The 24,056-nt window shown below is 37.6% G+C and overlaps 1 protein-coding gene across 3 annotated transcripts in view; it reads left to right on the plus strand.

The window, feature by feature from the left end:
* The first annotated feature begins 12,701 nt into the window (after nt 1-12,701).
* Nucleotides 12,702-24,056, plus strand: part of zgc:172282 (leucine-rich repeat and fibronectin type III domain-containing protein 1-like protein) — a 135,235-nt gene continuing 123,880 nt past the window's right edge. The window contains exon 1 of one of the 3 annotated variants that reach the window (XM_048161329.1): nt 12,702-13,499. The gene's annotated coding sequence lies outside the window, so the exon portion shown is untranslated. The remainder of the gene's footprint in view (nt 13,500-24,056) is intronic. The other 2 variants (XM_048161328.1, XM_048161326.1) reach the window with 2 other exon arrangements.

Raw genomic sequence — 24,056 nt, forward strand, 5'->3', positions numbered from 1 at the left:
GGGCCTATAGCAGGGGGCCGTGTTCTGACAGCTGAGGCGTGACTGCTTGAAATTTCAATTAAAATGAATCAAATTTATTCATTTATATTCCCTCAAATGCTGTGCATGTGGATTGTTAAAGATCTGAAGGCTGTGTAGAGGTTTTTTTTTTTGCATTGATACACACTCTCTCAGTCACCCTTGGGTTGGCACTACAGGGGGCCTTTGGGAGCCAAGCTACTTCTGCTAGACTACTGTGACCCCAGCAGTGCTGGACAGTAACACAGTATTTTTACTTTGTTACTGTACTTAAAGGATAGTTCACCAAAAATGAAATCCTGTCAACATTTACTCACCCTCAAGTTGTTCCAAACCTGTATGAATTTCTTTCTTCTGTTGAACACAAAAGAAGATACACTTTATTGCCAAAAGTATTGGGAAACCCCTTCAAATCATTGAATTCAGGTGTTCCAATCACTTCCATGGCCACAGGTGTATAAATTCAAGCACCTAGGCATGCAGACTGCTTCCTACAAATATTTGTGAAAGAAGGGTCGCTCTCAGGAGCTCAGTGAAGCTCAGCGTGGTACCGTGATAGGTTGCCACCTGTGCAATAAGTCCATTTGTGAAATTTCCTCACTACTAAATATTCCACGGTCAACTGTTAGTAGTATCATAACAAAGTGGAAGCAATTGGGAACAACAGGAACTCAGTAGAGAGCTTTGTGGAATGGGTTTCCATGGCTGAGCAGCTGCATCCAAGCCTTACATCACCAAGTGCAATCCAAAGCGTCGGATGCAGTGGTGTAAAGCACTGCGCCTCTGGACTCTAGAGCAGTGGAGACGTGTTCTCTGGAGTGATATATCATGCTTCTCTCTCTGGCAATCCAATGGACGAGTCTGGGTGTGGCGGTTGCCAGGAGAACGGAACTTGCCTGACTGCATTGTGCCAAGTGTAAAGTTTGGTGGAGGGGGGTTATGGTGTGGGGTTGTTTTTCAGGGGTTGGGCTTGGCCCCTTAGTTCCAGTGAAAGGAACTCTTAATGCTTCAGCATACCAAGACATTTTGGACAATTTCATGCTCCCAACTTTGTGGGAACAGTTTGAGGATGGTCCCTTCCTGTTCCAACATGACTGCGCACCAGTGCACAAAGCAAGGTTCCATAAAGACATGGATGAGTGAGTTTGGTGTGGAGGAACTTGACTGGCCTGCACAGAGTCCTGACCTCAACCCGATAGAACACCTTTGGGATAAATTAGAGCGGAGACTGCGAGCCAGGCCTTCTCGCCAACATCACTGCCTGACCTCACAAATGTGCTTCTAGAAGAATGGTCAAAAATTCCCATAAACACACTCCTAAACCTTGTGGAAAGCCTTCCCAATTAAATCCGATTGATGTGGCTACATGTGACTTTTTTATTCCAACTGCTTTATTCCGCTGCTTAATATTTTTTTGAGGGAACTATGTTTTTCTTTCTTTCTTTTTTTTTTTTTTCTTTCATGAATAAAAAGTTTAAAAGAACAGCATTTATTTGAAGTCTTTTATGTAAAAGTCTAATTAACTTAATTCATCCATGTATACTGTATTAAAGTATTCATTTCATCATCATCATCATCATCATCATCATCATCATCAAAAAAAAAGAAAAAAAAAGAACAGTTCTTAAAGGTAAAAAAAAAAAAAGCATTGAAAATGTGAAAATAATGTTCAAGCATCCATTATTTTACTATTTTATGACTATTGTATGACTGCTATGAAATGAAGTTTAATTATTTTATATTTAGATTAAAAAAAAAAACTGTAATATACATTTTCTTTTTAATATTCCAGTGTTAAAATACATATTAAATCTGAATTTCAACCTTAAATCCAAAACTGGAGCTAAATATAGCATTTGCATACATTAAATACATTAGCCCATAAGTACTGTAATACAGTTTAAGCTCTAACTATTGGCTGCACATTTGCAGTAGTGTCTTTATATGCTTTTTGGCTTGTTTCAGTGTGGATCAAACTGTTCAGTTCAGTTGTGTCAGACAGCTTTAGAGCAAATATGTACATATAAAGCCTATTGTGTTTTATCCATTTACTCCGGGGATGTGAAGAGTGTTTTAAGATGCATGATGTATAAACCTGTGCACTGTACAGCTATATTCTTGTACATTCAGAAGGATTTTGTGAGGGTCCTTGTTATTCAGCACAACAGATTAAGCCTGGCCTTGAGTACACTGACACCCTCTCAGCTGGACAGCATCCAAGGGTTAGTTCAGTTCATGCTGACAAAACAGGCATCGCGAGTATTAGTGCTCACGGCTGCCTCATCGTTTAGCACACATTACCCCACTCCAGGGGTTTTTAGTATACCTAAAAAAAAAAAAAAATTACATGATGGAAGGCGAATTACAACATCGAGAGGCCTTTCTTGCTAGATGTTGTGGTGAGAAAGTATCTGTTCAGAATCTTAAGGTGCAATTTTGCCAATTTTCAACCCACTTTGTATACAATGTCAGTAGTAAATGTGAATGAACAATGTTTACTCTTCTCCGTGTTAAGTGGACAGAGAAATTCAAGTTTATTTTGACAGCTCCAGAGCTTTCGAAACTACAGATTGTACTTCTGTATTTTTGTACAGTCGAATCGACAGAGGGTTTATCACTGAAAATCATACTGTACTTTATCTACTGTTTAAACAGCATTGTGGTAACACGTAATATGGCAACAGCTTTCTTACCTGTACTCAACAGCGTTTTGCTTGAAGTGGAACTGACAGAAACTCACTCCCACTAAATGTTTACTCTTTGAATTCTTGCAGCCGGGAACAATACAAGTCGACGCCATTATGACTAAAAGTTTGCTAAGTAGTATTTCCTACTAAAGCAAGGCAGTATTTAACTCTGGTAAGCGTATACAGGTGCTGGTCATATAATTAGAATATCGTGAAAAAGTTAATTTTATTATTGTAAATTATTTTTAAAAATGAAACTTTCATATAATACAATATACAATATACTTTCATAACTTTCTAGATTCCCTACATGTTAAGTAAAACATTTCAAAAGTTTTTTTTTTTTTTTTTTTTTTTTTATTTGATGATTAGAGCGTACAGCTCATGAAAGTCCAAAATCCAGTATCTCAAAATATTAGAATATTTACATTTGTGTTTCATTAAATGTCCATCCCTACAGTATAAATTCCGGGTATCTCTTGTTCTTTGAAACCACACTAATGGGGAAGACTGCTGACTTGGCAATGGTCCAGGAGACAATCATTGACACCCTCCACAAAGAGAGTAAGTCACAGATGGTCATTACTGAATGTGGTGGCTCTTTACAGAGTGATGTATCAAAGCATATTAAATGCAAAGTTGAGGCAAAGGTGCACAAGCAACAGGGATGACCACAAGCTTGAGAATACTGTCAAGTAAAGCCGATTCAGACACTTGGGAGAGCTTCACAATGAGTCAAATGAAGCCAGAGTCAGCGCATCAAGAGTCAGCGCATCAAGAGTCACCACACTCAGACATCTTCAGGAAAAGGACTACCAAGCCACTTCTGAAACAGAAGCAATGTCAGAAGCATCTTACCTGGACTAAGGAGAAAAAGAACTGGACAGTGAACAGTGGTCGAAAGTCCTCTTTTTAGATAAAAGTAAATTTTGCATTTCATGTTGAAATCATGGTCCCAGAGTCTGAAGGAAGACTGGAGAGGCACAGAATCCAAGCTGTTTGAAGTCTCGTGGGACGTTTCTGAAGTTAGTAATGATTTGGGGGGCCTTGACATCTGCTGGTGTTGGTCCATTATGTTTTATCAAGTGCAAAGTCAATGCAGCCATCTTCCAGGAGATTTTGGAGCACTTTATGCTTCCATCTGCTGACAAGCTTTATGGAGATGCTGATTTCCTTTTCCAGCAGGACTTTAGCACCTGCCCACAGTGCAAAAACCACTTCCAAGTGGTTTGCTGACCATGATATTACTGTGTTTTATTGGCCAGCCAACATGCCTGGCCTGAATCTATGGGATATTTTCAAGAGAAAGATGAGAAACAGTCGATCCAACAATATACAGATGATCTGAAGGCTCAATAGTGCCTCAGCAGTGCCACAGGCCGATCACTTCCATGCCACACTTCACTGATATTGTAATTTGTGCTAGGAGCAAGTCATTTGCTGTAATATGTGCTACTGACCAAGTATTGAGTGTACAAATGAACATACTTTAAAGAACTTGAACTTTTCTGTTTTGAAAATCCATTTTTTGATTGATCTTAGGAAATATTCTAATATTTTGAGATACTTGATTTTGGACTTTCATTAGCTGTACGCTCTAATCATCAAAATTTAAAAAAAAAAAAAATAATTTGAAATGTTTTACTTTACATGTAGGGAATCTAGAATATATGAAAGTTTCATTTTTAAAAATAATTTACAATAAAAAAATGAACTTTTTCACGATATTCTAATTATATGACCAGCACCTGTACATAGCGAACTTGTACGAGTGGCCTTGAACGGCAACATGCCCAGTGCATTATGGGTGTTGAAGTTTTACTAATTGTTTGGCAAAAGGAAAGACAACAGTCAATCCTTCGCAGACTATCAGTTTTAGAGTCACTGTTCAAGAAAAAAGTAAGGATGGATCTTGGCTAGCATACAAGTTTGCTCCAGATAGCACATTTGAAGACCAGCGCAATGTAGATCTTATTTGTGAAACAAAAGAGGTACTGACAAGATGTTCATCCTAAGGGCTGAAACTGTTAAAACAGATTACTTGCATGGCAGCAGGCACACCTGTCCTCTCTTGCTGATCCATGTGTACATGTGTATGATTGATATTTATAATGCCCTAAGGCAGTGTTGTAGTGTCAGTTTTGGTCTGAGTGATTTGCAGTGATTGCCCTGCACTGTGAACTGTATAATGACAGAAACTTTCTTGAACTGTTTCCATACACAAAGTTATACATCTTACATAAATACAGTGACATGACATCAAACGATAGCGCTTATTATATGAAATCTATGTAGTTTTGTAAGTGCAGTGTATAAATAAATAAATATATTTTTATTTGTACCTTTTTTAATTGTATGTCTATATGTATAAACATTACAAATAATAATAAATAATAACATATATTAATTACAGTGCATTAATGCCCAATTTCAATATTAGTTGCAATCTTAATCTCAAGCATCCTCATTCTTCATTTAACTGTGCATTATTGATATGATTAAATCATTTATTATTCACTGTCTCTCATTATTAAATTAGTTGCTGATATTAGAACCAGTAAAATCTTTTATAATCCAATAATGTTCACTGACTATATGGTATTTACCAATGTAATTCTGCAATCTGGTTATTGGATAAAAAGGAATTGTGCAAAGAACCATGCAGTGAAACCTCTGTGCCAATTAAGCTACAATTTCTCATAAAATGAGGATTGATATGAGCTTAATTCATAATTGTCTTTTTAAATTATGCTCAGCACAGCTGAAAGGTTTGTTTGAGCTGCGCCCTCTACTGTACAGGTGTGAATTTGCATTTCTTTCAGCCTGAGGCTTATTCATTTCACTTTTGGTGTGTATGGGCCTAATTTTTTGCCAAAAATAAAACTGTTTTTTGTTTTTGTTTTTGCAAGCCCAGCTGAGATGAGAAAATTAACACAAAGTAACTAAGTAACACAATTAGTTAAAGGAGAATATTGTAATGTAGAAAAGAAATGTAGAAAAGAAAAGAAAAATACAATACAAAACACCTGCAATAAAAATTGATGAATAAATAAAGAGATAAATGTATTTAGTAAACACTGATGTTGGACTTTTTACACATATTGGTATGGATGAAGCATCAAACAACACTGTAAAAAATTACCGTGATTTTAACAGTAAAAGACTGTAAAAATGCTGCGGTGAAAAACTGTCAATTGGTTTACAGAAAGTTTCCGTACTATAACTGTACGGATCTAACAGTACATTTAATGTCATTTTACAGTAAAATACCGTTAAATTCACAGTTTTTGGAAGTGAAAAATAACAATTCATTAGTAAAATTTACAGTGAAAAACCGTAAATTGACATTCCCACAATTCCCTGCGTGACACTTCACATTTGATATATTTTCATTGAAATAGCTCTGTTTTTCTAAGTTTTTCTCATTTTTTTCTAATCAGTTATGTACATTAGGGTTTTATGTTACATCTAATGTTGTTAAATTAATGTTTATTGCATTTTTAAAATTTCATGCATGTTACCATGATGGTGTTTAGTGTGTGTGTGAATGACACTGTGTGCATCTTCTATATATTAGTATTGTTCTCCTCAGCTTGTGGAAAAGCTGCTTGTGATGAACTTTGATTCATCATGTGACTCTTATCACCACTGTGTTTGGTGACTGTCAGTGTATTATAAAGGTACAAAACAGATATTAGTACTCCATTAGGTTGGTAAATTAACATTATATCAGTTGATGAAATACGCTATTTTACTGTAAATTTAACAGATTTTTTTACGTTGCTACTGTATTTTTTACGGTAAAGTTCTGGCAACCACAGCTGCCGTTTTTTTACCGTAAATTTTACTGGGATTTTTTTTTACAGTGAATGGCAAAAGTTAGAATGCCATTGTAGAAATGTCTTATTTACGCTCATTATTAACTTATTCCACAAACAAAAGTGTCCAATATTCCAGCTGGTCGGTACTGTAAATGTGTTTAGGTGTAAAACATTCTTATGTGGGGAAAAGAAAAAAATAGTCACATGGCCAACACGTGAAGTTTGTATTTTGACATGTTATAGATGTTATTTCTACTTATCTGTGTACTTACATATTTGTACTTATCTGTAACAAATGTATTTGTATTTGTCCTTAGTTTAGCAAAAGTTGTCTCTAAGCAATTGAAGTCTGAGCTTAAAGTCGGCATGAATTGGAAAACCAACTTAACTGCTGTACTGGGAAGTATTTTGAGTGAAACTTCTTATCAAACAAGAAAAAAAAAAAAAAAACATAAGAGGGTGGATTTTATCCAAAAGTTATCCATTGGACTTGATTTTATACGTAGTGATTTGGATTGTAAAAAGTGGCATATTGATGTCGACATTGATTTTATGCTGATTACAAATATGCAGAAAAACTGAATATGATTTGACACAGAATAAATGCCTGCAATGAAAATTGACTTATACAGAAGTCTTGAAACTGCTATCGTTTCCATTTTCCTCACACTCCTGACACTCTTCACAAGGTAGTTATTATCAATTATTCAGCTTTAGTCATTCCTTTCCTCTCTGTCAGCTATTTTTATTATTTCTACAGCACGCTACCTGTTTCACTTTTTATCTTTCTTGCCTTCTTTCTGATTCAGTGATCGGCCCCTTAGACACACGCTTTGTTTCCGGAGTGTTTGTGTATTTTCAGACTAACCCTTCAGCTTTTCTTTTCACTCAGTCTCCTATCGACTTTCCTATTTCTCTTTATCAGCCGCCAATCGCTTTTAATGTCTCTAAGGAGTACTGCAGCAGCATGCTGTCTCTTTCATCCCTCCCCCAGACCTCCATTTTGTGGGGTTTCACATCCGCTTTCCTTTTTCTTTTAGGGTCTCTTGAGGTTAAGTGACATTCCCAAGGCCTCTGGGTCATATTAGCTGCAGCAACCTATTCGTCCTGTGTCACAAGGGTGAGCATGTTAAGTTTCCATAATAACATGAGACAGACATGGTGAAAGGTGCTAGTGGTGTTTTTTTTTTTTTAATGTCTTTTCTGAATGACTGAAAACACTCTTGTGGCAACTGTTACATTTGAATGTCTCCTAATATTTAAAGAACAATCAATCATAAAACTTATTTGTCCAAGTTTACCTGATGTCCAGCTTTTGCTAAATGCTAAACTGTCATGTGATTCCCTTGCCCCTCATGTGATCTTGTCATGTGCTTCCTTTGCTTCCTGTGTTTTGTTCTGATTGGTTCATTTGTTTGATTATTCATCAGTCTATCTTATTAGTCATTAGTCTTTGTGTATATACAGTATAAGGCTTGTTCGACTTCATGCAGCGCTACGCAGACCGATCGGCAGCTGACTTGAAGCAGTGCATGCTGGTTAGAAATTTCATCCGACTTGAGACAGCGCAGATGCCATGTGACTGTGACGTATGGCTTCAAAGTACCACGAGAGCAATTCGAGGGCTTCTCCAGAGTGGCAACATGGGTTCTGATGACGACACAGCTGTTTTCACGATTGGCCGGATTCACTGCATGACAATGATCATGTGTGTTTTGTGTTTATTCTAACACCTTCAGTTCCACTAATGCTCACAAATCTGTATTTTTTAAGCAGTTAAAGCTCTTTTTATGTACTGTTAAAAAGAATTGTTGGTTTAACTTAGAAAAGTAAGTTACCTGGATGCCTTAAAATTTTGAGTTCATTGAAATTAAAAATTTGAGTTAATACAATGAAGGCGATTGGTTTAATCAACATAAACTCAAAATATTATGTTATCTGAACTACATTAAGTTGATAACAAATCATGAAAATAATTTTTTACAGTGTGTAGTTGCGATGTTAAAATAAAACTGATAAAAAAATGGTATTTAAATAGTATATGCTTATGTTGAACTTTATTCTTACTTTGTTAGATGCTATATTAAGCAGTACATAAAGTATTGAATGAAAACGCCAAATATTTGAGAAATATTTGACAAATATAGCCATCAGTGGACTTTGTTATAGAGCATTGAAGGGGAAAATAGGCATACACAAGGTAGGTAACTGTCAGTGAAATAACTTTACAATTCATCATAAGTACATGAACAGTGTACAACAGACAGGGCCGCATTAACAATAGGGCTAAGTCTGAAGCCCCAGAGCCCGAACAAGGAGATTGTGATTGGCGCGTGATTGGCTGTGCAGTAGATTGACTGGCTATCGGGAGCACCTGAACTTTTCTTGGTGGGCCGATTGCCAAAACCCCACCACACCCCCATTTATCAAACGCCTATTTAGTGGAGCACATGGGAAACAAACATCGAAAGCCAAGTGATGAAATGGCGCTATTAAACCGCGCACGCGTCCAGGAGGCGCAGCACATGAGCAGCTGGACCCAGTCCAGCCCTGATGATTCTTCTCCTACAGGGACAGAAAGAAGACCTTCTAATGATGAAACTATTTAAAGTAAACTCCTTGGCAGTCATATACGCAAAATTTGTTGCTGTTTGAAAGCTGTTTGGTTTGAACTCATATCTGGTGTTAATGCATTTATGCTTTTAATATATTATAGCCTGGAATATTTTTATATTTTATTTAGAGATACAATACATTGTATTATAGTAGAATTGTAGTATCTCTATGTGTTAAAGATATGATTTTTGACACCAAGATAGGCTACTATGAAGGGGGTCCTTGGATTCGCTATAGCCCCAGGGCCCTATGTGTTCTTAATGCGGGCCTGACAACAGAGCATAGAATATGTTCCTTCAATGACCTTCATTTTTCAGAACTGGAAGTAATATCAGTCATGATTATTTTTTTTTTACTCATTATTTGACTGGACTTGCAAATGTAAAGACATAATAAATAAGAATTCATAATAACATTTGTATTTAATAAATGGACACCACTTGTTAATAATGCAATGTGCTGAGGTCATGTGATAAACGCTTTGAGATCGTGTGTGTGTGTGTGTGTGAGCGTGCGTGCATGTGTGTGTTTATTTATTTTATTTGAAAATGTAAAAATGCAGAATGTTTTCTGTGAGGGTTGTGTTTAGGGGTAGGTTTAGTGGTGATATAATATACAGATTTCTTATGTTGTGTAAGGGGCAGGGGTTTAATAAATTACATGATGTTTTATTAACAAAGTTTGGAAGGAGCAACGTTCAAATGATCTACCCAATCATCATAAGAAGAGACCTATAAATATGTAGTTGACTCACCAATGTTCCTCAACAGTTTTTTCTGCATGCCTCCACCACCCCATCTCCTCACATTTACCTAGTTACTATCCTAACCAAAGATACGAGGTGAGTACTCTGGGTTTGGGCCAAATGTCGAGCTTGGAGCCCTCTCCTCAGACACCACGCCAAATACGCATTCTTTTACTGATTATTTGTAAGTGTGAACTTGTTAAATGGAGTGTATTGTTCTGCCTATTGAAGAAATAAAAAGAGTGAATCATACATACAAAGTGTCATATATATTTCACTTAAAGGTGCAATGTGTAAATTTTAGCAGCATCTAGCAACTGCAACTAACTGCGCACACCACTTGCACCCCTCCCTTTCGGAGAAGCTACGGTGGCTGTCTGGCCGACATGACAAAGATGCCGTCTGAGATAGCAGAGAGTACATTAGCCAGTGAAGCAATGACGTTTCTTCTTACCTCAAACAAAGAACAGTCTCTGCTTCGAATAAACCAGATGACAACGACTACTACTACTAGGGCTGGGTATTGACACAATATTCATGATTCGATTCAATTTCTATTCACATGCTTGCGATTCGATTCTGATTTCGATTCTATTCAATATCGATTATTTTGGATATAGTACTCAGTTACAGTATGGCAAATTTTCTAGAGGAAAAAAAATCTCTCAACTAATGCTGTAAACTACACATGGGAGTCAGTTGGTACTATAATATTGTAGGTTAAAATTAACTTATTTATATACAAACACTTAAATTACACTCAATTATGTTTTTTTTAATAATAAATAAAGTTTAGAATTACAATCATATTTCTACTCCAATTCATTTTTTTTTTTTAAATATAAACATTTAAATCGTGGCTGTCATAACTGATTTATTCAAACATGCATTAAATATTGAAGAACATTAAGAAATGATAATGAATATGTAACGGTGCATATATTTATCAGAATGCTGCTCTTTAAAGTTCATTTTTCTAGCTGACTAATGAGTTTATGGTCAATGGTTTTTCTGAGGTAAATGTGACGTTACGTGACATTGTTTACAAGCTGTTTTATTGACGTCTTTCCGAGGTTGAAACATTGATATAACACAAGACATGATACGGATTTTGGTAAGTTGTACATTATCTTTTAAAATACCTTCAGATGTTTATTCATGTTTATTTTGCGCTGTAACTAGTATTAAAGTGGAGGAGATGATGTTCACATGTGCTCGTGCTGCCGCTTCTCTTTAACTGAGGCGCTAAAGCGATCTGTCAGGCCACATTAAACAGCGCCAAAACGGTATTTATTTTTTGAATCTCATAATAAGATGGATGTCATTTGAAATTTGAGACTTGCTTCATATCAAAAGTAACAAAGCACAAAGATTACTGCGATTTATTGGATGGGAGGCGTGCTACATTTTCTGTTCATTCATCAACTGAAAACAGATTTAAGAATCGATATTGGTTCGTAAAAATGAGAATTAATTAAAATCGAGAAATCAATATTTTTTACCCAGCCCTAACTACTACTACTACTTCGTATTCAACATAGTGACGATGCAAGCTGCCTCTAAAAACATCAACGAACATAGTGACGAAACGCGATCTGTAGAGCAGTTTATCCATTTAGGATTACTGTAGAAACATACCGGCGCATAATGGCGACTTCACATGGAGTTGGCGACTTCACACGTGGTATATGACATAGGAATGGCTCATTCTAAGGTAATAAAAACATAACAATTCATTATGTAAGGTCTTTATACACCACTGGAAACATAGTTATGTATATTATATTGCATTTCTGTCAATAGATCCTCCCAAATTTTACACATTGCACCTTTAAATTTGTGCCATGTGTAACTTAGCATATTACTGAAGAGTGTTGCAATAGAAGTGAATAAATAAAATAAATAAACACAGAGCGAGAACGGTGTTAATGAATCAGTAACATGCATCAAAACTGTCCAATTGCATAACATGAGCTGGTACTTTTTAGTGAACAAATGAAAAATCCAGCTAAAACCAGCCTAAGCTGGTCAGCCTGGTTTTAGCTGGTCTCCCAGCCTGGCCATAGCTGGTTTTAGATGGGTTTTGGTTAGCTAGGAGATTTGGAGGCTGGGAGACCAGCTAACCCAGCCTGGGAGACCAGCTTGACCAGCTAAGCTAGGTTGGGAGACTAGCTAAAACCAGCTACTTCCAGCTTAAACCAGCTAAAACCAGCCAACCAGCTTAGGCTGGTTTTAGCTGGATTTTTCAGCAGGGCCAGGTTGTCAAATTAGCCTGTCAAAAAAAAAAAAAAAAAAAAAAAAAAAAAACGGGAATGTACTCAAGTGTGGGTGTTAGTGAATCAAAACGAATCAGTCACACCGATTAACCTACTGGATCAGGTGCAAGTTATACCACTGCTAAATATCTTCAAGTACTTAAAAATAATTATATTTATTTCTTTGTTTATATATATATATATATATATATATATATATATATATATATATATATATATATATATATATTATTATTATTATTATTATTACATCGACAATATGACTCATGTAAGCAGTAAAAGTAATAATATGCACTACATTTTCTCAAATATTCATTCCTCAAGTAGCAAATCATTAATGAATCATTAATGGAATCGTTAAGGAATCGGAATCGTTACAATTCCCATCCCTATACCGGCGACACGCTTGGTAAATGCTTTATTGTTACAAACTCATACAAATCACGCTCATGCAGCACAAAATCAGTTTTCAAACGTTCAGAGTTTCTGTGCGCTGTCCGTGGTGCTGAAAAAGCACTGACACTGGTACTGGGCAAAGAAACCAAAGCGCGCAACGCGTTCGTATCACCGCGCCTGTGGGTCTTTGGTCAGATTATCGTCTATTTGTATTTTCATCCGATTATAACGTGCTAGGTAACCATTTCATTTCCCCTCCTCGTGTTCGGCACAGTCCGTTAGTTTCAACTAATACTCTGAGTAATGATGTGTCCTTTTTACCTCTCACAACCTCAAAGTCACAAGTTTCTGCCATCCGTGCCGACAGAAAGCCTGTTTGTGTGCATGCAGAGGAGCAGCGCTTCAGGCGGAGGCATGCATGCTTATTGGCAGTGAGGAGTGAAGATCTACCCCAATAACGCCCACTCTCCAGCATGCTCCAAGACGAGCAGACGCTTCGCGTGTATTTGTCTTCTAACTCACGCATCTATCAGGATGATTTTGCGAGAGGGTTCCTTCTCGAGGATCTACACCTCTGACGGATTGGATTGTCCTGTATTTCAGCAGCATATGGATATGTATTCTTTATTGCAAGGTGAAACTGGAAAGCCAGGGAAACTAGATATCTGATTCACCGCACCTGGGAAGGCTCTAGCACAAGAATGGGAACTATTTTTGCGTGAAAGCAAAAAGTAACGACAAATTGTATCGCGTAAAGAAAATGAAAGCATCTTGTTTTTTAGTGAAGAACATTAAGGTACTGTGCAACCGTACCGAACCTGTCTAATCTTTTCCCCCGGCTTTAATGCCGCTTTAATTAGAGCTATCCCACCCTGCCCTCATCAAACGACCACCGGCTGGCACTTTACACCGGAGGAGAAGGAGCATCGCAAAGGAAAAGGTAACCTAAGACTCTCTAGAACAACCTTGTTGGAATTAATCGGTGCAGCACAAACTATTTCTCTCTGTTCAGCTTGTCTTGAACGTTTTTTGCGGATCTTTTGATTTCAGATTAATCTCAAGCACAATCTGATGACTATAGGTTATTATTATAAATTAGTAGTGTGATGTGCTTCCAGATGCAATGATCTAGATGTGTTTCTGTGGATGCTGAGTAATGGTCAGCAATGCACCAGAGCCACGATTCTCCCCATCATGAATTTGATAGCTCACTTTCTCCTCTTTATTTGCATATGCAATTACTTGAATGGTTTGCATCTTGCAATGGGGCAAGGACTTGGTTAAAATGGTGATTTGAAATGATGCAAAATTATGTTTAGACAAACTATATGCTATATAAGCATCTTTCTAATGTTAGGGTTAGGGTTGTGGGTTAGTTCTGCCTGAAAAGATATTTTACCCATGGTGGCAGCACACCCTGATAGGTTTTTCTGCATGACAAGATGTTCTACCTATACATACAGACAGTTTTTTCAGCTTGGATAGATGTTTTACAATTTTAAAGATGACTACTGGTTTTAAATACTGACTTCTGTGACAACACTGATATAATTTAACAGCACATATATGTCTAAAATGTATTCTGAAAACCATGGTATTTGTCTTTAATATGCAAATGGGTTTTTTGCATTTCATTCTTATGCAAAAAATGTCCTGTGAAAATCATCATGATGCCATAAGGTGTCATTATTGCTTTCTTATGCACTGTTATATTAGTTCAATAATACATTTTTATTGTAGTTGTGCTTTAAAATGAAGATAAACCCCCGTGTTCTATGTCTCTTCACAACCAAAGAAATTGGAGGAGTTTTGAATGTCAAGTTGCAAAGCTCATGATGTCTTATTCTTGTTCACAGGTAGGGGGTGTAGATGCATGCTTGTGTATCGCCTATAGCTCCTGTAGCCTGAAAACATTTGAGTCATGATAGGTGCAGGTAGTTATTTCATAAGCGGTCTTAATTTAATCTGTATGTGCTTTTAGCAAACATGCATTTCTTTCCCTTTAATGTCCTTCACTGTCTAAGTTGTGTCATTTTATTGTATTTTATTTCTTTTTTGCCATATTGGATTTTATTGGATATGTGAATGACAAAATTTCTTGTTCGGATTTACTATTAATATATTAGTAAGTTGCATTTTTCTCAGAATGACCAGATGCAGGTCGTCAGTTTATTGTATTCTCCTTTATAAGGTGATGGATAGATGGTTGGTGACATTCAAATATAACACGGCAGGACAAATTAAATGCATGCGAGTTGTATAAATTCACAGAGCTGTATTTGGGACTAGAACGCCCTGTTAATAGGCTCATGGCAAAGGAGACACCATTTAACTGTGAGAACTGGGCTGGCAGAACAGGTTTTGCTGCATTTGTCACAGCGACCACAGTATGGCTATTTTCTCTGCTGCATCATGATGCATTCCCTGGCGTATGAAATGAAGAAGTGACATTTGAATTAGATTGATTCATAAGATTTTACAGTTTTTTCTTTTTCTTTTTCTTTAGCAATTTAGAGCTTCTACTGGTATCAAGTGAACAGTGTGAACACACATGGCAGAAAAGGGCACACTAAAAGCTTAAAATTGCACTGATTGGACTTCTACTCTCCTGGTGGAACCTTTCTGGGCTTATTGGTGTCCAAATGATCCTGTTATAAAGGGAGTGTTTTTGAGTCTTTTTGAGCAAGCAAAAAAAAAAAAAAAAAAAATTGGGGTGGGGGGAGATAGTTGCACATCTCAATAAGTTGTTTTTAAATATATCTATTTTTTTTAAATTATAATTTATCTACTTATTTAAATTATTAGTCATTTATTAGTTTTTTATTTACTCGCGTGACAGTGAAGACTGGAGTAATGTCTGCAGAAATGGATGTAGTCTTGCCATCACAGGAATAAATTACATTTAAAATATATTAAAATTGAAAATGATTATCTTAAATTGTAATAATATTTCACAATATTACTTTTTTACTGCATTTTTGATCAAACAATTGCCTTGGTTAGCATAACTTCTTTCAGAAACATTAAAAAGTCTTACCAACCTCAAATTTCACTATATGCCTAGTTCTGTCATGAAACTCTAGATGGCGGAGGGCTGATGGGTACTTACGCAAACTGATGATATTCACAGCGTTAACTACTTTGCACAAGCTGATTGGTTCGTGTCACATCTGCAGCCAATGAGCTTGCTGCTCACAACATTTAAATGGCTGGTTAGCATTCACTATAGCAGTTGCAGTTCCTCTGAAACCCTCCACCTTCCCCAGCTCCACCTGTATAGATCTGCTATGGGTAATTATATATGCTATTTGTCCAGCAGCAGTATGTCTTACATACGCACAGCAGTGTATCAGCGTATGTACAGCATTGGCAGTATTGGTAGTAGTCCCATGTTTGCTCTGCAGCAGCAGCAGCGTAGCAGATATATTCCGCCAAGACCAAATACATTAACATTGTCATATCCATTACCATGCTAAAAATCTTCCGAGAGCTGTCATGATAGAAATATATTTTTGTCATGACAACTCTCGGAGTGTTTGGCATGGTAATGGGTATGACAATGTTGATATGTTTGGTCTTGGTGGAATAGATCTGCTACGCTGCTTCTGCTTTTATTGCTGCTGCTGCAGAGCAAGTACGGGACTTGCTACTGCCAATACATATACAACACACCGCTGTGAGCAAGCAAGACATGCTGCTGCTGTACAATACTGCATACATGAATTACCCGTCGCAGATCTATACAGGTGGAGCTGGGGAAGGTGGAGGGTTTCTGAAGCGCGCTGTACTACTACCCAAGTATTTTGATGGTTCGCACAAGCTCATTGGCTACTGATACAGCAGGGACCAATCAGCTGTGCCCTATAGAGAAAGATTTGATTATGAGCTGGTTGAGTTAAAGAACCTATTAGCCTGCACCATCTAGAGCTTCATGACAGAACTTTGTATATATACTGTTACTTTATTTTTATTTTAACCCAATGCCTTTGAAAAAAAAAAAAAAATCTAATAATCTATCCATTAAAATGATGTATATGTATTTATTTATTTCCAGATACTTTTTAAGCTTGATTTCCACATCATGTGAAAGCATTTACGTCAGTCAGCTTTATCGGTTTCATGGTGTCTGTAAATGTAATTTAACCACCACTTAGACCCAGTGCATTTGAGAGGAATATTTCAGATTTTTCCTTTTCCCCTTCTCTGCCATCCATCATGAGCCGTAGCGCCCACCAAATATGCAGACGAGGTCGTATTCCGAGTGCTTGCTCAAGATTGAACACTCCATCCCGGGCTTTTCAAACAGACTGTCATATTTTCAGCATGTGGTAGGACCAGGGTGCACACTCCAATCTCCAGAGAGAAAGACAGGGAGTGGGCTCACTATGAAGCAGAGTGGTGCTCAGGGATTATTGGAATGGAAGTAGAGAGCAGGGCGAGGGAGAGGAAGAGGAACTCCTTCCCCCATACCTCCCCTTCCCTCCCCTCCCAGTGGTGCAGAGTTCTGTATTAACGAGAGGCAGTGACGAGTGGGGTCTGCAATTACCCTCAGGCCTCCGTCACGCCACAGCTGCCTCGGCTTGCGGCTAATTGCTCCGATGTATTAGCCTGTGTGATGCTCTTCTATTACCTATTACTCTTCCTCCTCCCACTCCGCTTAACGCGGCCAGCGACCGCTTTAAATGAACTCTTGCTACTTTTGAGTTGATGCCCAACAACAGACTTTCACCAATGGAGCTTAAACGGCCAGACGTGTAATTTTCCAGTTGATCTGGTCTGGAAGCCAACACAGATACACAGTGCGGACAGCGAGATGCAGTCGAGGCTGTAATATGGGTGGGGAGTGAAGCGGGGTAAAGGATGGAGGAGGTCAGGCCTGTTCTTCCATTATGTTGTAAGCACATCAATATTCTGCTTAAACATTTCACACCTCAGCAAAATCAATGGCTCTCTGCTAGACCTGTGGAGGCTACTAAAGCTTGTGGGCTTTAAAGGCTAATGTGTTTATCTTTGGTATTAGAGACAACTCACTACAAATTGTGTTCTTTGTCAGTCTTGTTTTATTGTAATATATATATATACACCAGCGATCAGCAATCAGACTCTCCTTGATTTACTTTTCCTTTAACGTCAGATAGGATGCCAGCAGCAATTGAACCACCAACTGTTACTTTCCCCCAGAAAACTGGCAAAAATGTTGAAATCCATAATGAAGTTGCAGCAGGCAGAGCCATGAGAAATTTAACTTTAGTTACGGATTTGATGAAGGTCAAAATAAATGAGGAGCAGCGTAGTGTCATTCCACAGACATTCCTATTCGGACAGGATTAGATTTCTCAGAGGACCTGAGTTAGACGGGGAAAAAAAGAAAAGAAAAGAAAAAAAACGTAGGTAATTTGCTAGTTTTTTGGTTGTGTGAGAAAAAACACATATGTGTTTGATTTCAGAGGATTAAAATCACAAAGTATGTCTGTGAAACTCAAATTAACCTGACCTCCTCAGGGAAAACTAGTCCTGTCCAAAAAGGGCTTAAGAACGGGAGCTTTCACAGTATGCAGTTACCACCGCTCTCACTAGAGTACTCGCATTTGGAATAATACAAGGATTTGGCAGTCACTTTTTGTATGAAACCAGATGTAATCAGAATCCAAAATAAGCTTTTTTATGCTTCCAATGGCAGGTGAATAGAGAAAATTTGACTGCATTATATTTTTTAGCCAGTCATGAAACTTTTTTTTTTATTTAAAACAGGCTATAATTTGATAATTAATTACATATTTATTTCATATAATATATATTATAATTAATTTCATTCTAAATAAAATTCATTATTATTATATATTGTCGCTATTGAGCGGAAACCTTGTATCTCCAAAAACACTACTTTTCAAGAAATGGAAAAACCACAGTATTTTTTTAAATAATTAAACATTGTGGTCAAAGTTGATATTATGGCTTTGTATATGGTCAGACACTTGCATGCGTCATTATATTATTAACATTTTACCAAAATCAAACTCAAATGGAACTTTTGCAAATTACTTTTGTCAAAAACAGTGGGTCCCACTTTATATTAATAGTAGTGGCCTTAACTACTGTACTTACTTTTAAATGAATCAATTGATACAATACACTTATTGTGTACATACATGTTTTTACATTGCACTTATATTTTAAAAACACCTGCATGTAATTACATCTGTAATTAATTTCTGTAATTACATTTATAATTACACTGTTGACCCATCCCTTAAACCTACCCATACCACCAAAGCTTTCCCTAACCTTACCCGTATCCCACCTCAATATGAACCCAATAAGTACATTGCACTTATTTTTTTTAAGTAAGTACATAGTAGTTAAGGCCACTTAATATAAAGTGAGACCAAACAGGGAATGCCAAAGATGTGAGATGGCAGAACAATGCTATGGTTACGGCTGTGTCAATCAGAGCAGTTTCGGTACACAGAGGGGATTCACTTCCGCATTTAAAAGAGGTTGTCACTCCTGAAACTTTACAATGCACAATTTATTAAAATATTGATTGATAATTTTCTTTACAATGATTCTTTTTGCGCATGACTAATGTTAATTTTGCACCCTGATTTTGAAGGGATAGTTTACCCAAAAATGAAAATTCTGTCATTAATTACTCACCCTCATGTCATTTCACACCCGTAAGACCTTCGTTCATCTTCAGAACACAAATGAAGATGTTTTTGATAAAATCAGTGGTTCGGAGTGTGTATCAAACTGCCAAAGTCACGTGAACCTTTGAAAATTCGAAACACTTATGATGTAACAAAGCCTTTTTTACTGAAATCAGGTGAACTTAATTTGTGTTCCGAAGATGAACGAAGGTCTTACGGCTGTGGAACGACATGAAGGTGAGTAATTAATGACATAATTTGGGTGAACTAACCCTTTAATGTCACTTGTTATTCAAGAATTTAAAGTTATATACACAACATTATTCCAAAACCCAGAACTGTAAATAGTTCGTTAGTGTTTCATATATTAAAAATGCATGTTGATAGTGTTTGATCTTGTCCTTATCAACAGTTCTTCGCACCATAAGCAGTTTTAAATTCCAAATGTATAATAATTATGTGAAATATGACCCAGAAAATGTAGCATTTGGCTCTCTCAGTTCAAATCCAGTGTTCAGTATATCCTCTACATTGTGTCTGTTGGTATAATTAAGGTTTGCTTAAGTGCACTTTATGTATTTGTCCTGCACTCCGAAGCCCTCGATTGATCTATGGTTATAGCCAGTCAAACCACAGCCAAAGCCTTTACTAATCCATTCTGGGGTTCCTGCAGAGAAACAGATCCAGCACTGTGGGAAACCATCACTTCCTATTTGGCCTTTCAAGGATGACCGATCCCTACAGTCTGTCTTCTTCTTTCCTTGGCTCAGTGAAAATCATTTTATGACAGGGTCTCGGCACAATCGTGTTCACCGCTGCCTGACTGACACTGGGTCTGGTGTTAAGTCCGAGTGAACGCTCTGCCATCTTCATTCAGGACTTATCAGCAGTTAAGTGCCCTCAAATTAAGAGATTGAAGTTGGCATGGGGAAATGGTGGAGCCTGATCACATCATGACCAAAAGATCTGGCAGTTCTTACCATATGATGCCATATATTCAGACATGTTGCATACACAGAAAAAAAAAAAAAAAATCAATTGGAAATTGCTAGTAAATTTCACAAATAAACATTGAAATAAACATGAAATTTTAAAAAGTAGAAAGACTGAAATAGTATCTTGAGGGTGAAATTAAAAATAACATTTTTACAGTGTAGTCAAGCTCACTTTTGTGAATTTATTGGGAATTATTTAAATAAATGTTAGGAAATGTGGCACAAAAAATTGCATTCAGCACAGATTTTGTGGTTTATATACCTGTTTTGTATACTTTCATCTTTTGTGCCAGCGTCAGCCCTTGAAAGTTGACATTCAGACACTTTAGGCCCTACTTTACAGACATTTCTAGTTCTCACCAGTCAGAACCAAAGAAAACATGTCTTTTCATATCTGTATCTTTAAGAAACTCAGACATAAAGTTCTCTTCTTTTTATCTGCATTTCACAAGAGTAACGAATCATACATACCCATGGAGCCGAGAGGGTTTAAATGACTCGGTGGCTTCAGATAGTAGGATTTGAATCTGTATAGCGGGATTTTTTGTTCAAAGTGTGACATTCTTAGCACAGAGTCACATTCCCTTATCAGGCCAAAAGGGAAGGCCATTTCTTTCTTAAATATAACAAAGATATGGCTTGTGAATTGAAGATTAAGCATTTAAACCATAAAATACTTTCTCCCTCTTCCGGTTTAATGTACAAAAAATTTTGGTTTAAAAAAAAGTGAGTTCTTCATCTAATGTAGTGCCTACTAAAGGTGAGGTCATATTTGCTGTTGCTGAGCGAAATTTCACTGGCAAAATCCAGTCATTCCAATAGGAATCCATGTGATCAGGTGTTTCACATGAGGGTGAAAAAGTTCCCAATGCAGATTTTGCTAGTGTTCAATTTTATTCTTACGCTGTAGACAATGAACAATGGACAAAGTTTCAGATTTGAATATTGTTTTGTTGTATTTATATGTACATCCCCACGTTGCTGGGGGCAGCAGAACAAAATAAGACTTTTAAGTAACACACAATTTTGTGAGACTTTATAATTCCCAAAGTGACTTTACTAAATATCTTACAATGTGACTTCATATCTCACAATAGGTGATATAGCCTTAATATGAACTATATCTCACAATTATCTTTTTTTTTATTTTTCTCTCTGAGGCAGAAACTAGCTTTCATTTTTGGCAGACTCTGATAGAGGCAAAGTTTTCGCCTACGGCGCCCCTCTGTCACGATGGGCAGAAGGGGTTTTGGAAAGCATTTGGGGAAGCCTTTTTGGAAATTGCATTATTTTTTTCAGTTCCCTTTGGTGCTACTAGCTGCATGGAACATACCCAGTATGCTATCACTTCGTTGAGTAAGTAAATGGGTTGCCAAAGTGAATTTTTACAGTTGTCTCTGCTTCCTGTTGATTTTTGTATTCATCCTTTCCCAGCTCATTGAGATGTGCGAGTAGCTGTCATACACAGTGAGATATTGTAAACCCAAAAAACAGAGCATCCTGAGTGTGGATTTTATCTCCGCTGTGTTTTACTGGCTGGCGTGTAACTGCGGGGAGAAGTGTGTTTATCAGCATTGTCTCTTGACACAGTTGTCTCCAGCTGCACCTTCAGTGGTGATGGAGTCAATCATCCATGACCTTCGACTACACCTTCCTCTGTCTCTCTCTTTCTGTCTCCGGCGTTATCTTTCAGTCTCTCTGCACAGCTAAGCTCAGCTTTGCTTCTTTCTATGCCATACAGTATAAATAGAAATGTTTTCAGTGGCCATCTGCCTGTTCTCATTGGAGGGTGCGGCGGGTCAGATTATGGGATCCATATAGACATCCGGCGGGATGGCTTTTGCGTCTGTTCCAGTCCTCCTTCTGCCCACGTGCATACAGATGTGCTGCTCAGGGTTACATAGCGGGGGCTTCTCTCTTGAGCTGTGGATTTATTGAAGGTGATACAGCTGATATATTGCAAGGGATAGTTTGTGTATGTGTGTTTTGTGGGAATTCTGTGTATTTGTCAGTAGGATTACCCTCTGGGGTGGATTAGCGTTCCCACAAAAGGTTCATGGCAGATAGTTGCCGTAATCTAGGCAAAACAATCACCGGGGCAATTTCTAGCGTCTTGGTCTCAGAAGGGCTTGACCCCCTGAGCATGAGCTGATGTGGTTGAGAGGGTATTTCTTGCCTGAAAGATTTTTTTTGACTATTTCTAAACAGAATAGAGGAATTAAAACAGCATGTACTGTATGTGGGTCATTATAGATTTGTTCTAAAATATTATTATTATTGTTATTTTAATATATGTGTTCTAAAATATGGATATCTGTATTTGCCTCAGAGTTAAAAAGTAAAAAGGTAATTGTGATTTTATTCCTCATAATTGTGACTTTATGTTACAAAATGAATTTATATATTACACTTTTGACTATTTCTCATTTGGAAAACGTCTCATAATGTAACTGTATATCATTAATTTTGACTATATCTCGTAAAGTAACTTTATCTTGCAATGTAATCTTACAAAATTGTGACTTTATTTCTCATTTATATCTCAAAATGTGACTTTGCTTATCGCACCATGACTCTGAGTTGGTGGACAAAAGTTTTATGTGTAATTTTAAATATTAATAAGCGCTAAAACAGTTTTGTTAAAATATTTTTTTCTAAGAAATAATAATAAAAGATTATGCAAAAAAAAAAAACTTGCTTTACTAAAAATGCTGTACAGTAGTTAACTGTGATGATTCCCCTGTGTTTCCTGTGTTCTATGTTCAAAGACTTTTATTATATTATGCGACCTACCAGTGTTCTACTCACCCTGCTCCAAGCGGGACTCGAACCGGCGTCTCCAGCATGGGAGGTGGGCACGCTAACATGGACACTAAAGACCGCAGTTTCTAGCGTCAGTATCTAGTGCGCCTCTTGAGGCCATGGGAGTGAGGTTTACCTCACCCCCTAAACATCACTACGATCCAGGTCACGGCACCATTGTAATCCCTAGAAACCTCAGTCTCTAGCATCAGTCTCTAATGCGCCTCTTGAGATCAGGGAACTGAGGTTTACCTGCAAAGCTCTCACTAGCTGGCCTCCATTACGATCACCCTCTAAACCTCACTCCCATCCGGGTCATGGCACCAATGTAACCCCTCCGGTCCTACTCGCCCCACTCCGAGCGGGACTCAAACCAGCATCTCCAGCATGGGAGGTGGGTGTGATAACAAGGACCCTAAAGACCGCAGTCTCTAGCGTCAGTCGCTAGGGAAGTGAGGTTTACCCTGACAGCTCTCACTAGCTGGCCTCCATTAGACTCACCCCCCTAAACCTCACTCCTATCTAGGTCACGGCACCAATGTATCCCCTCCGGTCCAATTCTCCCCACTCCGAGCAGGACTCAAACCAGCATCTCCAGCATGGGTGACGGGCGCACTAACAAGGGCACTAAAGATCTCAGACTCTAGCGTCAGTCGCTAATGCACCTCTTGAGATCAGGAGAGTGAGTTTCAATTGAACAGCTCTCACTAGCTGGCTTCCGTTACATTTAAACTTATGAAAAACTGTTTTCAAACCTGATTTCATTGGAAAGGAGAAATGGAGCACGCTTGTCTGACAGCTGTGTACCGGAGAGTGCCGGTCACCTACAGTATGATCGAGAATGTCACTGTTTAGTGAAAATGCATCAGACATTTTAATAGCGGTTAAGTGAGTATTCAGAGTGAAAGCCTGTTTAAATAGGGTCTAGCTGCTTTTATGTACACTGTACATGAGGACTAATGTCATAGGAACAATAATGGTGTGGGAACAGGATTGAGAGAGGTAAAGTGAGAGAGGCTGCCCCAGCTGCTCTTCAATCAGATCCTGTCT

This window comes from Megalobrama amblycephala, linkage group LG16 (genome assembly GCF_018812025.1).
Source record: "Megalobrama amblycephala isolate DHTTF-2021 linkage group LG16, ASM1881202v1, whole genome shotgun sequence".
Classification (NCBI taxonomy): domain Eukaryota; kingdom Metazoa; phylum Chordata; class Actinopteri; order Cypriniformes; family Xenocyprididae; genus Megalobrama; species Megalobrama amblycephala.